This window comes from Dasypus novemcinctus, chromosome 8 (genome assembly GCF_030445035.2).
Source record: "Dasypus novemcinctus isolate mDasNov1 chromosome 8, mDasNov1.1.hap2, whole genome shotgun sequence".
Lineage (NCBI taxonomy): Eukaryota > Metazoa > Chordata > Mammalia > Cingulata > Dasypodidae > Dasypus > Dasypus novemcinctus.
In genome coordinates this window covers 34860313-34878995 of record NC_080680.1, presented here as the reverse complement: position 1 = coordinate 34878995, position 18683 = coordinate 34860313, and positions in this window count along the sequence as shown.

Here is an 18683-nt window from a genome sequence, read left to right as displayed (position 1 = left end):
CCTGGTGCCAAGGGATTACTACCAAGCACAAGCTGATGATGTAACTAGAAAAAGACCTTGAATAAAGGGTTCAACTCAGACCAACAGACTATCTCAGCCTACATGTAATATCAGGTACTAAAAACTGCTTTTTGACTTTGGATAAAAGGGAGAAATGGAAAGGACAAGTGAGTTTATATGGCTATGAGTCTCCAAAAAAGAGTCAGGAGGTCATCAGAGGGGTGATGCTTATGCACACCTCAGCAGGGTACCAGAGACAGGCAAGGTAGATGGAAACCCAGGTGCTGGTTCTCCTGAGGGCTGCAGAGACCAACAGGTTCTATGGTCATAGCAGATGGCTCTGGAGTTCAGGGCCATGTCAGTTGGCCCTACTTTGGAGTTTGTGTTCCTGAGTATAATGGAGTTGAACTCAGATATGACCTTTCTACACATGCCTTTTCTGTTACTTTTACCAGACCTGTGGTTGGCGTTTGGGTTGGTGTATACTCAGGAAACCTGAATCTCTGGACTGTCCATGTGACAGCCAGGCCCTGGGCCTCAGCAGACTTGTGGTTTTTTGGACTTACCTTCTGATTTTTTGGACTTACCCTGGCCAGCTGACAGGGAGGCGAAGAGGGTCAACTACCACACCAGGGAGACAAGAGTACCGACAGCTGCAAGCAGGAAATTGCATCAATCACCCATGTGGAATCTAAGACCCCTCTTGATGTAGAGGGGGACTGGACATAACCACCCCAGGATCCACAGGATGGAGGAATAGAGTATGGATTAGAGTGGACTTACTGGTGTTCTGCTGGGGAACGATTGTGATTAGTAAGAAGAAATTATAATAGTGATGTGGAGAGGGTGGCCACGATGGTTGCTGATGGTAGGGAGATGGAAGAAGAGATATGGTGTGGGGGCATTTTCAGAATTTGGAGTTGTCCTGGGTGGTGCTGCAGGGATGGATGCTGGACGTTGTGTGTCCTGCCTTGGCCCACTGGGTGGACTGGGGGAGAGTGTGGACTACAATGTGGACCACTGTCCATGTGGTACAGTGGTGCTCCAGAATGTATTCGCCAGGTGCAGTGGATGTGCCGTGATGATGGAAGAGATTGTTGATGTGGGAGGGGTGGGTGGCTGGGATGGGGGGTATATGGGGACCTTATATTTTTTTAATGTAACATTTAAAAGAAAGTAAAGAAAAAAAAAAAAAGACTAGTTTTGGATAATTTGTCCATCTTTCCTGGAAATTCAGCACCTAATCTGGAGCCTACATCCATCTTTCATCTATTCTCTGAGCCTCCTAGTATTCTTTTCAACAAACTTCTTTGTCTGCTTAACCAGCCTATTACTACCCTCACTAAAATAAAGTAGATAGTTTCACAGGGCAGGCTTCTAAAGAGTCAAGTACCTGTATTCTAACATCAATCACAGCTTCATCGAATTTCCTTTTCTAACACAGGATTCTCCATACATGCATCCATCTCCCTGGTAATTGAAAAGCTCTAGGCTCTGCATTGTTCAAGGTGCATTTTTTTTTTTTTGGTCTTTTAAATCAGGAATTCTCAACTCTTTCTCATATCCATCATAGTAGTGATGCTGAAGGAGTGGAGGTAGGAGTGGACTGGGGACACAGCCAACTGGAATAAATGAGAATATCCAGTGGGTGAATGTTATTTGAAAAACCCCAAAGGAAATAATGATTTACTGCTATTTAACTCCTCACTCTGCTTCCACCAACCTCCAATAACACTTAATTTAGATTGGAGATCTGTTTTGTAAAAGCTATTCAAAATGGCATGCCTTTGATAGCAATGATTTATTTTTGCAAGTCTCTTTTCATAGATAGATACAGAAAAGGAGTAAAAATATCCAGGATATTTGAGCCCCTGAAAGTGACTTTGTCCTATATCCAGCCATCCTTGGAAAACACGTAAAATAAAACTTGGAGGTAAAAAAACAAAACACTGAATTTTTTGTAATCTTGTATAAAAGTTATATTGTATTTAACAGAAAATCCATTTTATTTATTTGTGCATTTATTTATTTTTGTGGGTGTGATATTTAGTGTAGCCATCCTTTTCTATCTCTCTTAACTCCTTGACTGGATCAGAAATATTGCTACTACAACATGGTGTATATGCCATTTTAAAAAGGCCTCTTTCATTACCATGATAAATGGAATGTATTTTTCTTTAAATTTTCTCTGATACTAATTAGTGAACAAACAAATACATTACAGCCTCCTTGTGAAAGATGAGGGCAGAGTAAGTGGGCCTGCTGTCTCAGAGGACTTCAGGTTTTCTTTCTAATACTCAAGATTTTGAACTTGGATATTACATTAACCTTAGAGATGCTAGTAATGAAGTGTAGCCAAACAGCTGTCTCCTGATTACATATCTGAGAAAGATAAGTATGGTATTTATGTCAATCAAAGTCAACTTCAATTCACTTGTTGACTAGTCCCAAGCCTAACAGAGGTGTCTGCATGCAGAATAGGCTTAAAAGATGTCATCTGGAAATGAAAAAACTATTTACCTCCCAGTCTTCTTCAGGCTAAAGAGCCACAGTCCCTAAATATTTCCATTAAATGTGAGAAAGACCGCAAAATCTTGGAAGATTTACTGATATGTCATAACTTATGTAAGAATTGTCTGGTCTAGGAAAAAAGAAATGTTTCCCCTTTTTAAATTATGAAAACAGTGTCACAACATTACAGGCAGTTTGGAAAACAGAGGGGAAGATATCAATCATAATCTCAACACTCAAACATAAAACCAAGTATAATATTTGCGGGTTCCCTTCCTTTTGTTTTTTATTCAAATAATGTTTTCCATTATTGTACTCATAACACACTTATAACTACTTTGTCTATCCTGATTATATTTTAGAAGGATTTCAGAAATAAAAAGAGAAGGATTTGGAGGTGGGGCAAGATGGCATCTGAGTGAGTGCACCTTATAACCTCTACTGCAAAGAAGCGGCTGAGTAGGGTTGGAGTCCTGCTGGACTGGGCTGTTTTGAGTGTTTGCAGGGCAGGAGGTGTCTGGAAGTCAATTTAGCGGGACGGTGACAGAGGAGATTCTTGTAAGAGGTAGAATTTTAGGTCTCTTTCACGGAGGTTGGGGCTGTGCATGGAACGCTTCCCCCTGGGGCTGTCAGCCCGGCGGCAGTGATTCCTGGAGGGTTTGCTGTGCTGGGGAGTTCCCAAGCCCCAAGCGGGCTGTTTTGGAGGCTTACAGGGTGGGAGGTGTCTGGAAGTCAATTTGATGAGACAGTGACGGAGGAGATTCTTGCAAGAGGTGGAACTTTTGGTTTCTGACATGGAGTTCAGAAATTCTAAGAGGAATCCTTCTGCCTAGGGCTGGCGGCCCATCTGCGGTGGTCCTTGAACTCTGTGTAGTGTAGTGGTGCCCCCAGCAAGCTGTTTCAGGGGATTGCCGGGCAGGAGGTATCTGCATGTCAATTTCATGAGACAGTGACAGAAGAGATTCTTGTGAGAGGTGGAATTTTGGGTTTCTGACACGGAGCTCAGAGTCTGCAGGCAGGACCCCTCCCCTAGGGCTGGCGCCCAGCTGCGGGGATCCCTGAAAGCTGTTGTGCTCCCAGGCCCCCTGTTAACCAGATGTGTGGTTCTCAGGTCTGTGTCCCCTAAACCCTGGTGGCCCATGTTCCAGAGACTCACACACATTGAGTCTGCAATATCACAGACTTCCCATCCCTGAATCCACTACGTCCTGAGGTTCATCTGAGGTCCTTGATTATCCTAGCCCTCGGCATTTGTGTTTTTTGTTTGTTTGTTTGTGTTTGATTTTGTTTTTGTCTTGGTTGCTAATATTCCATTATCTCCTGGTCTTTTCTCCCATTTTATCCCCCAAGGTCCTTTTTCATTTATTTAGGGTTTTTTTTTCTACTTTTCTTTTTCTTGCTTGATTCCCTCCTTTTTCTTTGCCCACCCCCCTTTTTTTCTTCTCTTTTTTTCTTTTCTCTCTTTTTCTTCTTATTTTATTTTATTTATATAATAGGTGCTGCAGGTAGCACTTCACATTTGCTGTGTTTCCTCCTCCTCCATTTCCTCTTTTCTGTGTGAATTGATTTTAGCCACATACACTAACCCCTTTCCCCCACATCTTGCTATCCTCCATCATCTACTGTCTCTCTTATATTCCACCTCCCCTTCTTTGGCCCCCAAATTGTCTAACTTTTAATTTCTAATACCTTTGTTCTGTTTTCTGTCTTTTATCCACTTTTGATATTATTGTCTTTCTTTTCTCTTTCCCTCTCTCATGAAAAAACTGGCTTTTTAATTCATACTATATTCCTCCCCATATTCAGTTGACTATCTCATTATAGGTACTCTACTTACTGCTATAACTCTACACAACTTACATGAGTCTAATATCCATTCTCCCAGATCTCACATTGTTGCTCTGTTAACATTTATTACCAATACTACTTTACACATTTTCTTTTCTTACTCATTTTGCTTTCCCTGGCCCTAATATTTTCCTTCAAAGTGAACTTAGCCAGCAACAAGAAAATTGAGTAAGAAGAACAAAGTGACAAAGAGAAGACATAACACTTACACAAGAACAACAACTAATTAATCCCCAAGACTAGACAAAGAAGCTAAGGAACTGATTAAACCTGTCAGAATAAATGATGACCAGACTGCAACAAAAAACTACAAACCAAACCAATAATCAGGAAAACATGCTGAATCCAATAAACAAACTAAAAACCAGGAAGGGGAGCAGAACATCGGACAAGTAATTAAAGGTCTCAAAACATATATTAGAGACCAACTTAATGAAGTAAAGGAAGAGATTAACAATATGAAGAAAACACTTGGAGAGGAAATTGCAGACATATGCAAAAAGATAAAAGATATGATGGGGATGAACACCACAGTTCAAAAAATCAAAAATACACTCTCAGCAAATAGCAGCAGAATAGAAGAGGCAGAGGAGAGAATTAGCGACGTAGAAGACAGTTTATCTGAAATCAAACAGGATAGTAGAACTGATTGGTAAAAAGATAGAAAAAATCCAGCTAGGACTTAAGGACCTGAATGACAATGCAAAATGCACAAACATACGTATTATAGGCATCCCAAAAGGAGAAGAGAAGGGAAAGGGGACAGAAGGGGTGTTGGAGGAAATAATGGCTGAAAAATTCCCAAATCTACTGAGAGAGATGAATGTACATGTCCAAGAAGCACAACGCACTCCAAACATCATAAATCCCAACAGGCCCACCACAAGACATATACTTGTCAAATTATCTAATGCTCAAGACAAATTCTAAAAGCAGCAAGAGAAAAGAAAATCATCATCTACAAGGGAGGCTCTATAAGATTAAGTGCTGATTTCTCATCTGAAACCATGGAGGCAAGAAGGCAGTGGTATGATATAGTCAAGGTACTAAAAGAAAAAAATTTCCAAACAAGAATACTCTACCCAGCTAAACTAGCATTCAAAATTGATGGAGAGTTCAAAATATTCACAGATAAACAGAAAAAAAGAGTATGCCAACAAGAACCCTGCCCTTCAAGAAATACTAAAGGAAGTTCTGCAGGAAGAAAGGAAAAAACAGGAAAGGCAGAGTTGGAGGAAAGTGTAAGAGCAATGAAAAAAGACAAAAAGAGAAGGGAAAAAACTAACAAAATATGACAAACACAAGTCCAAACAAAATATGGATAACCTAGATAATTCCTTGAAAGTAATAACACTGAAAGTCAATGGATTAAACTCACCTATCAAAAGATTCAGACTGGGAGATTGGATAAGGAAATATGACCCATCTGTATGCTGTCTACAAGAAACACATCTTAGACCCAGGAATTCATGGAGGTTGAAAGTGAATGGTTGGAAAACAATCTTACAAGCAAACAATAACCAAAAAAAGGCAGAAGTAGCTATATTAATATCAGACAAAATAGACTTTTTTTTTTTTAAGATTTATTTTTATTTTTATTTAATTCCCCTCCCCTCCCCCGGTTGTCTGTTTTCTGTGTCTTTTTGCTGCGTCTTGTTTCTTTGTCCGCTTCTGTTGTCGTCAGCAGCACAGGAAGTGTGGGTAGCGCCATTTCTCGGCAGGCTGCCCCCTCCTTCGCGCTGGGCAGCTCTCCTTATGGGTGCACTCCTTGCGTGTGGGGCTCCCCTAGGTGGAGGACACCCCTGTGTGGCACGGCACTCCTTGCGCGCATCAGCACTGCACATGGGCCAGCTCCACACGGGTCAAGGAGGCCCGGGGCTTGAACCGCAGACCTCCCATGTGGTAGACGGACGCCCTAACCACTGGGCCAAAGTCCGTTTCCCAAAGTAGACTTTAAATGCAAAACAATTGTGAGAGACAAAGAAGGATACTACATATTAGTGAAAGGGAAAAATCTCTCAAGAAGAATGAACAATCATTAATATTTATGCTCCTAACAAGGGCGCCTCCAAATACGTGAGGGAAACATTGGAAAAACTAAGTGAAAGAATAGATGCCTCTACAATTATAGTGGGAGATTTTAACACACCACTATCAACTTTGGACATAACATCTCAAAAGAGAATCACTAAAGAAACAAAAACTTTGAAAGGTATATTAGAGGAGCTGGATCTAATAGACATATACAGATCATTACACCCCAATACAGCAGGATCTACACTCTTCTCAAGTGCACATGGATCATTCTCCAAGATAGACCATATGTTAGCCACAAAGAAAGGCTTAATGAATTCAGAAAGATTGAAATCATACAAAATAATATCTCTGACCACAGTGGAGTGAAGCTGGAAATCTGCAAGGGCCAGAGGGCCAGATTTCACACCAAGATATGGAAATTAAACAGCACACTCTTAGAAAAATAGTGGACCAAGAGGAAATCTCAAAAGAAATGAATAACTACCGTGAAACTAATGAAAATGATAACACAACATACCAAAACTTATGGGATGCAGCAAAAGCAGTACTGAGAGGGAAATTTATAGCCATAAATTCATACATCAAAAAAAGAAGAAAGAGCAAAATTGAAGAACTAACTGCACATTTTGAGGAATTAGTAAAAAAACAACAAAGTAACCCCACAGGAAGAAGAAAGAAAGAAAGAACAAAGATAAGAGCAGAACTAAATGATACAGAAAATAAGAAAGCACTTGAAAAGATAAACAAAACCAAGAGCTGGTTCTTTGAGAAGATCAATAAAATTGACAAACCCTTAGCAAGACTAACAAAGAAAAAAAGAGAGAAGATGCAAATACACAAAATAAGAAATGAGAAAGGAGATATCACCACTGACCCCACAGAAATAAAGACTATTATAAGAGGATACTTTGAAAAACTATATTCCAACAAAAATGACAATTCAGAGGAAATGGGCAAATTCCTAAAAACCCATAAGCAGCCTATATTGATGAAAGAAGAAATTGACGATCTCAACAAACCAATCACAAGTAAAGAGATAGAATCAGTCACTAAAAACCTCCCAACTAAGAGGAGCCCAGGGCCAGATGGCTTCACAGGTGAATTCTACAAAACATTCTGGAAAGAACTAACACCAATCCTGCTGAAACTCTTCCAAAAAATTGAAACAGAAGGAAAAATTACCTAACTCATTCTATGATGCCAACATTACCCTAATACCAAAGCCAAACAAAGACACCAGAAGAAAGGAAAATTACAGACCAATTTCTCTAATGAACCTAGATGCAAAAATCCTCAACAAAATACTTGCCAACCATATTCAACAACACATTAAATGAATTATACACCATGACCAAGTAGGATTCATTCCAGGTATGCAAGGATGGTTCAACATAAGAACATCAATCAATGTAATACACCATATAAACCGATTGAAGGAAAAAAAATCACACGATTATATCTATAGATGCAGAAAAAGCATTTGACAAATTATAGCACCCTTTCTTGATAAAAACACTGCAAAAGATTGGAATACAAGGATATTTTTTGAACATGATAAAGAGTATATATGAAAAACCCACAGCCAACATTGTTTACAATGGTGAAATCCTAAAATCCTTCCCTCTAAGATCAGGAACAAGACAAGGATGCCCACTCTCACCCCTTCTATTTAACATTGTCTTAGAAGTACTTGCTCAAGCACTGAGGCAAGAACCATATATTAAAGGCATTCAAATTGGAAAGGAAGAAGTCAAAATTTCATTATTTGCTGATGACATGATCCTATACATAGAAAACCCTGAGAGGTCTACAACAAAGCTTCTAGAACTCATAAATGAGTTTAGCAAAGTTGCAGGTTATAAGATCAATGTGCAAAAATCAGTACTATTTCTGTACACCAATAATAAGCAAGCTAGGGAGGAAATCAAGAAACAAATAGCATTTACAATAGTCAGTAAAAAAAATCAAATACCTAGGAATAAATTTAACTAAAGATGTAAAAAACTTATACACAGAGAACTACACAAGACTGTTCAAGGAAATCAAAGAAGACCTAAATAAATGGAAGAATTTTCCCTGTTCATGGATAGGAAGACTAAACATTATTAAGATGTCTATCCTACCAAAACTGATCTACACATTCAAAGCAATCCCAATAAAAATCAACACAGCATTCTTTAAGGAACTAGAAAAACTAACTATGAAATTTCTTTGGAAAGGAAAGAGGACCCGAATAGCCAAAGACATATTGAAAAAGAAAAACGAAATTGGAGGACTCACACTACCTGACTTCAAAACATACTACAAAGCTACTGTAGTGAAAACAGCATGGTATTGGCACAAGGAGAGACACACAGACCAATCGAACCAAATTGAGAGTTCTGATATAGATCTTCATAGCTATAGCCATATAATATTCAATAAAGCCACCAAACACTCTCAACTGGGAGAGAATGGCCTATTCAACAAATGGTGCCTGGAGAACTGGATATCCATATATAAAAGAATGAAAGAGGATTACCAACTCACACCTTATACAAAAATCAACTCAAGATGGATCAAAGACCTAAATATAAGAGCCAAGAACATTAAGACTTTGGAAAGCAGTTTAGGGAAGCACAAAGAAATGTCTTCATGAACTTCACACCAAAAGCACGAGCAGCTAAAGAACAAATAGATAAATGGGACCTCCTCAAAATGAAAGCATTCTTCACCTCAAAGGAGTTTGTCAAGAAAGTGAAAAGGGAACCCACACAATGGGAGAAAATATTTGGTAACCATATATCAGATAGGAGACTTATAACCTGTATATATAAAGAACTCCTATATCTTGAAAATAAAAAGATAAACAATCCATTTAAAAAATGGGAAAAAGACTTAAACAGACACTTCTCCAAAGAAGAAATACAAATAGCTAAAAAACACATGAAAAAATGCTCCAAAGCTGTAGCTATCAGGGAAATGCAAATCAAAACTACAATGAGATACCTTCTTACTCCCATAAGATTGGCAGCTATGAAAAAAACAGAAGACTACAAATGTTAGAGAGGATGTGGAGGAATGGGAACACTCATCCACTGCTGGTGGGAATGCAGAAGGAGCCAACCATTCTGGAGGACAGTTTGGCAGTTTCTCAAAAAACTAACCATAGATTTGCCATATGATCCAGCAATTCCACTGCTGGGTATATACCCAGTAGAACTGAAAACAAGGACACAAATCAATATATGCACACCAATATTCATAGCAGCATTGTTCACTATTGCCAAAAGTTGGAATCAACCCAAATGCCCATCAACAGATGAATGGATAAATAAAATGTGGTATATACATACTACGGAATACTATTCAGCTTTAAGAACAAATACACTACAAGCACACGGGATAACATGGATGAATCTTGAGAACATTATGTTGAGTGAAGCAACCCAGACATTGAAAGACAAATACTACATGACCTCAATGATATGGAATACATAAACCAAGCTGCCTCAGAGAGCTAGAGACTGGATGATAGGCTTACAGGAAATCGGGGGGTAGAGGAAGGATGTAAGCTGACACCTACATGGGTGAAATCTATGATAAGCTGGAGGTAAGTATACGTACAAGGAAGGGATAAAATGGGGACATACGGTTACCTTTGGGTGGGGCTTCACGGGCTTGAGGGGGGCTAGGGATGGGAGGATGGGTAATATTGCCCAAGAAATTGGGGGGAGGGTGGGGCAACATACGAACATAGGAGATTGTCAGGTATTTGGTTGTGAGTATAATGCTGAGAAACCCTTTCCAAAAATATAATAAGGAAAATTACCTCTTTAAGATGCTTAAAGGGGATAATATGACACAGGATAGCCTCCTGGGGAATATGTGAATGCTCATTTTGCCACAGTGGGTTATATCATTTGATAGAGACCCATATAATAAGAGTGAAAGTATACCCACATCCTGGGGAGGACTGATGCCATCAAATAGAGGGAACTGTATCTCTCAAGAGAAATGGTGGCTCCCAGGGCATTAGGGCAGTTGAGCATGTCAAGCCCTAAACACTGTTGCAACTATCTCTGAACATGGCCCTTCAAGCAATGAAGATTGACTGTCACTGTGGGCCCTAAGGGGAGGGGGAAAGAGGTATTGAATAGATGGAACCAATGTAACTGTGTGGGCAATAGAAGTGTTTCACAAGAGTATGCAAGGATGGATATAAGACACGTAAAATTACACCAAAAATATATAGGGGCTGATAGGCTAAAATGTAAATCATAATGTAAAACATAAGATAACTAAAAATGTAGAAAATTGTATAGTATAAAATATAAGCCACATGTAAACACAAATGTTACCTTGTTTGAAAGCTATTGTCTCAATATCTGTACATCAGTTTCAGTAAATTTAGTATGAATATGTAAAAAGATTATTGCTGTGGAAGGGAAAAGGGTTTTATGTTGGATATGTGGGAGTACTGTATATTGTATATATGAATTACTGTGATCTAAAACTCTTGTGAAGATAAGCTTAATAATTAGAAAAAAGAAAAGAAAAAGATAGGATGTAGAATTTTTCCAAATTAATATGTATTCTATATTTAATCTTTAAACTCTTTGCTATATTTCATTTTACTATTAAGGGAACCTGGCAATATATTGGGCTTCACTTTTCAGGAAGTTTTGGGTCACAGAGATGTTCAACAATGGCAGCGGAGGAATCCTGGTGTGGGATGTTATTGACAGGGGATGCATGGTTGGCAGGGAGTTCTACAGGGCATATATCCAGGGTACATAAAAATGTTTGGATAATTTCATAGTGGATACAATTAAAAACAACAACTAAGGGAGTGCTGAGTTCCTAGCCAGGGGAGCTCTATCACAGTCCCTAAAGGAACAGCAACAATCCCCCAAGTGCAACGGCAAAGATCAAAAAAGAATGAAGGTCCAACAATGAGTCCTTGACACTAATGACTATGCTTGTGAACCTGTGCACCTGAAATAAGAACAAGGCCTAGAGCTGCAGTGTGCCTAAGAGTTACCTTCTGAGAGCCTCTGTGTTGCTCAAATGTGGCCAGTCTCAAAGCCAAACTCAGCATGTAAATGTGTTGCCTTCCCCCCAGCATGGGACATGACTCCTGGGGATGAGCCTCCCTGGCACTGAGGGATTACTACTAAGTACAGCTGATGATGTAACTAGAAAAGGACCTTGAATAAAAGGTTCAACTTGGACCAGCAGAATATCTCAGTCTACATATAATACCAGGAGTTAAAAATGCTTTTTGACCTGAATCAAGGGGGAAATGGAAAGGACAAATGAGTTTATATGGCTATGAGTCTCCAAAAAAGAGCCGGGAGGTTATCAGAGGGGTTGCCCTTATGCACACCTCAGCAGAGTCCCAGAGACAGAAAAAGTAGATACAACCCCAGGTATTGGTTCTTCTGAGGCTACAGAGACCCACAGGTTCTATGGTCATGGCAGATGGAGTTCAGTGCCATGTCAGTTGGCCCTTCTTTGGAGTCTGTGTTTCTGTGTGATGGAGCTGGACTCAGATGTGATCTTTTTTCACAAGCCTTTCCTGTTACTTTACCAGAATTGTAGTTGGTGCTGAGGTTTAATATATACCCAGGGGATCTGAATCTCTGGACTGACCATATGATAGCAAGGCCCTGAGCCTCAACAGACTTCAGCTCCTACACTCTGGTTTACTGGACTTACCCCACTCAGCTAACACGGAGTTGAAGAAGGTCAACCACCACACCATGGAGCCAAGAGTGCCTACAACTGAAAGCAGGAGGATTGCATCCAGCATCCATGTGGAATCTAAGCCCCCTCTTGATATAGATGTGGAGTGGACACAACCAATCCAAGGTCCACAGGATAGAGGAATAGAATATGGATGACAGTGGACTTACTGGTATTCTATTCATGAACTATTGTGATTAGTAATCAAAGAAAATGTGGCATTGGTATGGAGAAAGTGGTCATGGTGGCTGCTGGGTGTGGGAAATGGGAGGAAGAGATGAGATATGGAGGCGTTTTTGGGACTTGGAGTTGTCCTGGGTGGTGCTGCAGGGACAATTACCGGACATTGTATGTCCTCCCATGCCCACTGGATGGAACATGGGAGAGTGTGGGCTATGATGTGGAATTGACCATGAGGTGCAACAATGCTCAAAGATGTATTCACCAAATGCAATGAATGTCTCATGATCACGGAGGAGAATGTTGCTATGGGGGGAGCAGTGAGGTGAGGGGGGAGGGGGCTATATGGGGACCTCATATTTTTTTAATGTAATATTAAAAAAATGAATAAAGACCAAAAAAAAAGAGAACAATTTTTCTATGTTGCTATATTGACTTCTAATGACCCACTTTAAAAGTTGCCTAACTTTCAATCTCCTGCGTGTGTTCATCTAATTTAGTTTTAACATTTTGAATTATAAAAGATGTTTCAATGAGTATCTGTGTTTATGTGCTTTCCATCTTTTGGAAGATAAATCCCAGATTATATAACGGTTTTTCTTTTATTGGTTACTTTGTTAAGACCAGTTAAAAGGGTGGGGTGGAGAATAAAAGTCAGTTTCCAGTGGATAAGCTTCCCTGGCACAAAGGGATTATTACCAAGTGCCAACTAGCAATGCATCTGGAAAAAGACGCTATCCAAAAGGGGGAAATGGTAAATACAAATGAGTTCTTATGGCTAAAAGATTTCAAAATGAGTCATTTCAAAAGTTATGTTTATGCAAGTATCAGCAGGATCTCATGGACTGCCACAGTAAACAGTGCCTCAAACAGCAGGGCTCCTGAGGGCTCTAGAAACATCCAGAAACTATAAGCAGGGCAGACAGCTCAGGAATTCAGCACCCGGCCAGTGGGCCTTATTTGGAATTTATGCTTCCCAGTGTAACAGACCATTTATAGGTGCTCTACACCTGGCTCTTCTGTCCCTTTTACTTGAACCTATAATTAGCATTATACTCGATTAATATATGTCCCAGAGACTTAAATCTTTGGTCCATCCATGTGCCAATTGAGCCCTGATATTCCGCAGAGTTAGAACACCTATTTTTCTGTTCATTGGACTCACCCAGGAAGACTAACAAGGTGATGATATTGGACAACGCCCATCCCAAGGAACACACAGTGTCTGCAACTGCAAGGAAGATAGCTCCATCCATCTGCTCCAAGAGATCTAAACTCCCTCTCAAATAGAATCAGAGTGGGCATCACCATTCTCAAATCCTCAAGATTGGGGGATAAACAATGGACTAATGTAGACTTATTCTACTATAAACTTATTATTATTCTAGCAATGGAAGAACTCTTATCATTGATATAAAGGCAGTGCTCACCAAAGTTCTGAGGGATGGGAAAGGGAAGAATAGGTATAATATAGGGGCATTTTCAGGACATTGGAGTTGTCCTGCATGACATTGCATTGGCTGATATGGGCCATTGTATATTTTGTCATAACCTACAAAATTGTGTGGGACAGAGTGCAAACTATAATGTAAACTGTACTCTGTGGTAAGTAGCAATGCTTCAATACTTGTTCATCAATTTTAGCAAATGTATAACACTAATGAGGGATGTTGTTTATGTGGGAAAGTGTAGGGGGGCCATATGGGAATCCCTTATGTTTCTTATATAATATTTATGTAATCTAGAGCTTCTTTAAAAATAAAAAATAATAATTAAGGAAAGAGTGAATGGGGAGGACAAATGGAAAAAGTAAAAATAGAAAATATTTTCAAAATAAAGAGATAGGTAAGATAGAAACATGAAGGCATGACTGAAAAAATGAGATCCTGAAAAGATAGGAAGATCTGATATCCAGAGCATCAGCATGTCCAAGGAAAAGATAACAATAAATGAGGTTCATCCCTTTCCATTTATGTGAGAGAAGGAAGACCACAATTGTAGGAGTGGATACAAGTAAGCATGTTAGTTTGGCCTCAAGAAGCTGGGGGACTCCTTAAGTGACTGCTGAGAGAACAGAGTAGATTTTAAATAGCCACTACAAAGAAAGAAAGAAAATTGACTAGTAATAATATTGGCTAGCATTTTCTTTTTTGCACTCAAAATATGCTACCAGTGTGCTAAGTATTTTTACATGCATTTTAACATAATTGTTGCATAATTTCCCACCGATCCTCAGTGGCTCCAGGGAAGGTGGGTCAAGAATTTATCCAAGTCTGGGGTTTTACCAGGTAGGTCAATGGAAGGACAATGCTAAGAAGGAATTGACAAATGAAAAAGGTTGAGGAGAGAGGTCATACATCTTAGCTAAAATAGTAGAGGGTGTAAAAAAGTATGCACTGTAAAATATACTAGGCATCTCTGAAGACAAATTTGAGCCAAAGCATTGATTGAATGGATCATAAGTAAAAGGACAATATATGGGACCAAATTTTTGGTCATCTTTTTTTGTTAACAGAAGGAAACTGACTCTGGCCTTCTTGACTTATCACCCTACTATCTGGGCTGTCTACTCCTACAAACAACCTCCAAGGATATATAGGTAAAAACAAGGGTGGGAAAAAAATTTTTTTTTCAGTCAATACATATAAACAAACTAAGTTTATATGTCTTATATACGTCTATAAATTTAGTTTGTTTATATGTCTTCACTGATCATGACGGCAGAAGCCATATGATCATCACTATCATCATCATGGAAAAGTATACAGCACAGTGGTTACATGCACAGGCTTTATAGGTCCAGCCTGCCTGAATTAGATCTTGGCTCCACCGTTTACCAGCTGGTAACCTTCAACCAGTGTTTCTAAGCCTCAATTTACTCATTTGTAATTGGGAATGATAATGGTATATGCTAAGATTGTTATGAGGGTTAAAAAGTTAAAATATATAAGTCATGTGTAGAAGCTAAATTTGGAACAGCTTTCATCATATGTTTCCTATTATAATAGCAACTACCACTTGCCGAGATTCCTAAGTTGAGCAAAATACTGAGTATTATATTACTTTAGCTCATTTAATTCTAACAAAAACCTGTGAAGTAACATTATTTTCTCCATGTTAAGTCACAAAATAAGTGTCAATAAGTGTAAAATGATTGAAATTATATAAAACATCTTCTCCAACCACAATGGATGGAAGCTAAAAATCAGTAACAGAAGGTAGCTGAAAAATTCACAAATATATGGAAATTATACAATGTACATTTAAACAACTGACTGGCCAAAGATGAAATCACAAGGGAAATTAGAAAATTCTTAGAGGAAAATCAAAACACAATTCCAAAATTTATGAGGTACAACAAAGGCAGTACTCAGAAGGATATTTATTGCTATAAATATCTACATTAAAAAAGATCTCAAATCAATAACCTAACTTCACTTCTTCAAGAGCTAGAAAAAGAAGAGTGGACCAAACTTAAATTTAGCAGAAGGACAAGATTAATAAAGAGTAGGATGAAGATAAATAGAGGATAGAACAACAATAAAGAAATTCACAAAACCAAAATTTAGTTACTTTAAAAAATCAATAAAATTTTCAAATATTTAGCTAGACAGACAAAGAAGAGAGAGAAGATACAAATTAAAAAGTTGGAAATGAAAGTGAGGACATTACTACTGATTTTACAAAAATTAAAAGGATTAAAGAGAACACTGAAAAATTGTTTGCCAACAAACTAGATAATTTAGATGAAATGGACAAATTTCTAGAAATATACAAATTACCTAAAGAGACAAGAAGAAATAGAAAATCCCAACAGACCTATAACAAACAGAGATTGAATAGTAATAAATAATCTCCTGACAAAGAAAAGTGAAGGACCAGATGGCTGCACTGATGAATTCTACCAATCATTCCAAGGATTAGCATCAATCTTTCTCAAACTCTTCCAAAAATCGATGAGGAAGGAACACTTCCTAATTCATAATATGAGGCCAGCATTATCCTGATACCAATGTCAGATGAAAACATCATGCAAAAATTACAGACCAATTTCCTTTATGAACATAGATGTAAAGATCTTAAACAAAACACTAGCAAATCAATACCAACAATATATTAAAAGGCTTTTACACCATGGCCAAGTGGAATTTATCCCAGGAATGCAAGGGTGATTTGACATTTTAAAAAGTAGTTGATGTACTACACCACATTAATGGAATGAGGGAGAATAAAAACATGATCATCTCAATTGATGAAGAAAAAGCATTTACAAAATCCAACACTCTCATAATATAAACACTCAAAAAATTAAGATTAGAAGGAAATTTCAACATAATAAATGGCATTTATTAAAAACTCACAGCTTATATTATGCCAAATGGTGAAAGACTGAAAGATTTCCCCTTAAAATTAGGAATCAGACAAGGATGCCTAATTCCACCAGTGCTTTTAAAAATTTTACTGGAAGTTCTAGCCATAGCAATTAGGAAAGGAAAATAAATGAGTCATTCAAATTGGAAAAGATAAGCAAAACTGTCTCTATTCACAGAGGATATGAGCCTTTATATAGAAAATCCCAGGGAATCTACTAGAAAACCATTTGAGCTAGTAAATGAAGTCAGCAAAGTTTCAGTGTACAAGGTTAATGTGCAGAAATCAGTTGTGTTTCTATTCATCAGTAATGAATAATCTTAAATGGAAATTAAGAAAGCAATTCCACTTACAATAGCATCTAAATGAATAAAATGTCTAAGAATAAATTTGACCAAAAAGTGAAAGACCTGTACACTGAAAACTATAAAACATTGACGAAAGAAATTAAAGATCTAAATAAATGGAAAGACATCCCATGTTCATGAATTAGAAGACTAATATTGTCACAATGTGACTACTTCCCAAACTAATCTACAGATTCAAGGCCACCCTTATCAAAATTCGTTTGCAGAAATGGGAAAGTTTATCATCAAATGCATATGGAATCCTTGAGGAGCCAAAAACATCTTGAAAAAGAATGAAGCTGGAGATCTCACATGTCCTATTCTAGCTTCCCAAAGGGGTGCTGATGCAAAGTACCAGAAATCTGTTGGTTTTTATAAAGGGTATTTATTTGGAGTAAAAGCTTACAGTTACAAGGCCGTAAAGAGTCTGACTCAAGTTTGCTTTGTCACCAAAGTAAGTAGCTACAGTTTGCAGCAACATGGTCACTGATCTCTGCCTGGTCTCTCTATCCTGGGCTTCCTCTTCTATGTAAGGTTCTATGGGCCCAGCTTCTTCCTCATCTCAGCTATTTGCTGGCATAGGGTTTGTGTCTCAGGGATTCCTGTATCAGCCTCTGGCATAGGGCTCATTTTGTTCCAGGTCTTCTCAGCTGCTCAGTTCTCTTCACAAGGTTAGCTGCAAACTCAGCCAAATGCCTCATGTCTCCCTGGAGCTCCAGGATCAAACATGACAGAGGTCTCTCTCTTCCCATGTATCTTCTTGAATGAGTGTCCATTTATATTGGCCCGCCAAAGGGGCAATGACTCAACTTGAGTTACACCTTACTGACATGGTCAAATCAAAGCCCTGATCCTTAATTTAATCAAGGGCCACTCAACTGAATGCAATATAATCAAAGGGCATCACACCCAGAGGAAGAGATTAGTTTATAAACATAATCTTTCTCCTTTTTGGGATTCACAAAAATCTCAAACTCACACTTCCCAATTTCAAAACTTAATACAAAGTGAAAGTAATCCAAACAGTATGGTACTAGCATAAAGATAGACATATAGATCAGTGGAATAGAATTGAGAATACAAAAATGAACCCATACATATCTATAGTCAACTGACTTTCAACAAGGAGTGCCAAGTACATTAAATGGGGAAAGAATATCTCTTCAACAAATAGTGCTGGAGAACTAGATATCTGCATACAAATCAATGAAGTTGGACTCCTACCCCACCGTATAAAAAATTAACTCAAAATGGACCAAGGACCTAAGAGCTAAAACCATAAGACTCTTAGAAGATAACATAAGGGAAAAACTTCTTGACCTTGGCAATGACTTTTTAGATATGACACCAAAGCATGAGCAACAAAAGAAAAAATAGATTAACTGTACTTCTTTGAAATTATAAACTTTTCTGCATCAAAGGACATTATTAAGAAAGTGAAAAGACAACCTTCACATGGGAGAAAATAGTTGCAAAATATGTATCTGATAAAGGTTGAATATCTAGAATATATAATGAAGTACTACCACTCACCAACACAAGGGGGAAAAAACATTTTTTAAATGGGCAAAGGACTCAAATAGACAGTTCTACGAAGAAGATATCCAAATCCTAAAAGCACATGAAAAGGTGTTCGACATTTTTAGTCATGAGGGATGTTAC